Source organism: Vitis riparia, chromosome 16 (genome assembly GCF_004353265.1).
Source record: "Vitis riparia cultivar Riparia Gloire de Montpellier isolate 1030 chromosome 16, EGFV_Vit.rip_1.0, whole genome shotgun sequence".
NCBI lineage: Eukaryota > Viridiplantae > Streptophyta > Magnoliopsida > Vitales > Vitaceae > Vitis > Vitis riparia.
The window spans coordinates 8,004,111-8,007,844 of NC_048446.1; the positions used below are offsets into that span (position 1 = coordinate 8,004,111).

Sequence of the window (3,734 nt, forward strand, 5' to 3'; positions counted from 1 at the left end):
TGCAGAAGCTTAGGTTAAGAAAAGAGAAAAAAAATGTCACTTTTCCCTTCTGACATAATTGTCTTAGAAAAAATAATATGTTAATAACAAACACTTCTAAAAATGTGCAAGACTAATCAAGTAAAAATAAAAATAGACGGTTTTAGTTTGAAACTCATGCCAGACTTGACAAAAAGTAACATTCCCGAATGTTACCGGTTCCAGTACATAGACCAAACGATACAATTCAAGTAAAAGTTCCTTGATTCATGGAGATATAGAACAAAATATAAGTTATCATGCTTGCATATCCACCATTTAAGTCTCCAACTGTCATTTTTTCTTTACAAATCGTGATAATTTTTCCTATGAAGTACCTTCGATATAAAGCCAATCCATAAATTCTCTTAAAGCCACTTATTAATTCTCCTATCCATTTATTATATTTTTGTTTAGGAAAAAATCTCTCTGACAACCAATATTATCTAAATAGCAACAATAACCTTACATGGATGAATGAGTACAACATGGTCAATATCTAGACTGCATGCTCATAATAATAAAAAGGATAAATTAGTTTTCACTCTATTAATTCTAAGATGACTGCCAACTCTTGTTGAAGAGATTATTTACGCCTTCTAATGTTTGTTCTTGTTGAATCTATGGAAGCAAATGGGTTGGGTGGCATGGTTAACTTGTCTCCTCCTTCCAACATTTGAATCACAACTTTTATGGAAGGGCAATCTATTGGACACCATTGAATGCACCAAAGTCCCACAATTGTTAGCTTCTTTGCAATTTTAATGTCTCCATCTTCCTTAATTCGAATACACACCTCTTCCCCCTTATCTAACTAGTTATAAACCCACTCTAGGAAGTATACTTGGTTAGCCTTCTTCATTGTGACATCAATATTCTTCCTTCCTCCTACCATTTCCAGTGGCAACATTCCAAAACTATAAATATCTGACTTATATGACACATTTCCAAAGTTCCTTGATAATACTTCTGGTGTAATATAGCCCATGGTCCCGCTTGTTGCTGTCATTGAAACTGCACTTTGTTCATTGGAACACAATTTGGCTAGACCAAAATCAGAGATTTTTGGATTGAAGTTTTGATCAAGCAAAATATTATGAGGTTTGATATCAAAATGGAGAATTCTTTTGTCACAACCTTGGTGAAGATACTCAATTCCTTTGGCTATGCCTAAAGCAATATTTTGAAACGTCTCCCACCTAAGTGAACAATCCTTGACAGATTTTGAAAATATATACTTCTCCAAAGACTCATTTGGTAAGAACTCATAAATTAAAGCTCGATTAACTTCATCAGCACAAAATCTAACCAAGCGAACCACATTGACATGATGGATTGTACCCATTGTTCCCACTTCATTAATGAACTCTTCTCCATTTTCTTTTGAATTGTTTAGGATCTTTACTGCAATAAGAACATCACTGGAAAGCCTTCCTTTATACACAGTCCCATAACCGCCTTGACCCAATTTTTCCTTGAAATGATTTGTAATCTTCTTAACATCAACATAGGAGTATCTTGAGGGCTTGAGAGCTTCATAGTCTTCTAAAAACTGTTCTAACTTTTTTGTATTCTCTCTTTCTAATTTGTCTGAGCTATACACATGATAGAGTGTGATGACAAGAAGCACAAAAAGACAGAAACTAAGGATTATTGCTGCATGTGATTAGAAAAGAAAACAAAGGGTTTTCTAAATAAATGCAAAAAGAATTAAATAGTAATCTTTTCTCTCTTACTAATCCTTAATCAAAAGGAAGTATGAGTAAGTAGAAAGTCACCTGTAACCAGTTTGTTTTTTGATACACCTGTAAGGAAAATAATACAATTATTAGATTGTTAAGCTTAGGAAGTGTAAATCAACAAAGGTATTTGGAGAAAATTACGATGTATTGATTAGAGGAATAATACACATATATATACAATTAAGAATCCTAAGTTAGGAAGGTAATATCCCTAAGAATCAGCCTACGAGAAAGAAAACAACTTATATATGGTAAGTACAGATATATACAGCTAACACTCCCCCTCAAGTTGGAGCATAGATGTTGATCATGCACAGCTTGTTACAAAAGTACTCAACTTGTGTTCCATTTAGAGATTTTGTAAAAATATCCCCAAGTTGCTCTCCATTCTTCACATAGCCAGTAAAGACTAGATTTTCCTCAATCTTTTCACGAATGAAGTGACAATCGACCTCAATGTGTTTGGTTCTTTCATGGTAGACTGGGTTCATAGCAATATGAAGAGTAGCTTAATTGTCACACCAAAGCTTCGTTGGCATTGTGCACGTCATTCCCACTTCACATAAGAGTTGATGTATCCATATGATTTCACAAGTAGCCCATGCCATGGCCCTATACTCAGATAACGCACTTGAGCGGGATACAACACTTTGCTTCTTACTTTTCCAAGCCAGTAGATTCCCACCAAAGAACACACAATAACCTGTAGTGGATCTTCTATCAAACTTAGAACTTGCCCAATCCGCATCAGAAAAACACTCAATACGAGTGTGTCCCTGACTATTGTATAGTATGCCTAGACTAGGAGCCTTCTTCATATAGCACAAAATCTGCTCTAAAGCTGCCTAATGCTTTACTATAGGCGCAGATGTGAATTGACTAACAACACTTACTGCATATGTAATATCTGGTAGCGTCATGGTGAGATAATTCAGTTTCCCAACCACTCTCCAATTCCTCTCAGGGTTGTAGAAGGGATCTCCATCATCTGGCATAAGTTGTACATTAGGAACCATCGAGGTAGTACATGGCTTTGCTTCTATCTTACCAGTCTCTTCAAGCAGATCAAGTACATGCTTCCTTTGTGATAAGAAGATCCCTTTCTTGCTCCTTGATACTTCTATCCCTAGGAAATACTTCAGTTCACCCAAGTCCTTTGTATGAAACTTGGAATGCATGAATGCCTTAAGATCAGAGATTCCTGCATGATCATTTCCTGTAATAACTATATCATCGACATAAACCACAAGAAGTATGATACTTGCTACTGATTTCTTGTAGAAAATGAAATGATCTTTCTTGATTTTATTCATGCCAAATGCTTGAATCTCCTTACTGAATTTTCCAAACCAAGCACGGGGACTCTGCTTCAATCCATAGAGAGCTTTTTTTAGACAATAAACCTTCCCATACTCCCCCTGAGCAACAAACCCAGGAGGTTGCTCCATATAGACTTCTTCTTCTAAATCACCATGAAAAAAAGCATTCTTGATGTCTAACTGATGTATCATCCACTGTTGGGAAGCAACAATAGAAATAAATAGTCAAACTGAATTCAGTTTGGCAACTGGAGAGAAAGTATCAGAATAGTCTACTCCATATGTCTGAGCATATCCTCTAGCTACAAGCCTGGCTTTCAGTCTTGCCATAAAGCCATCAGGATTAACTTTTACTGCAAAGACCCACTTGCAGCCAACAACTTTCTTTCTTTGAGGCAAATCAACAAGTTTCCATGTATGATTGTCCTCCAATGCATGGATTTCTTCAAGCATTGCATTCTTCCAACCAGGATGAATCAAGGCCTCTGTAACAGTTTGAGGTACTGAAATAGAATCTATAGAGGCCACAAAAACACTCAAGGAAGATGATAGGTGATCATAAGACACAAAGTTAGCAATGGAATAGGTAGATTTGCAGTGTCGTTTACCTTTTCAAAGGCTAATGGGAAGGTCGAGATCACTGGAAGGATCAGAT

At 36.1% G+C, this 3,734-nt stretch overlaps 1 pseudogene; it reads right to left on the reverse strand.

Moving 5' to 3' along the window:
* Positions 1-604: 604 nt before the first annotated feature.
* Positions 605-3,208, reverse strand: LOC117933221 (annotated as a pseudogene).
* Positions 3,209-3,734: the final 526 nt, after the last annotated feature.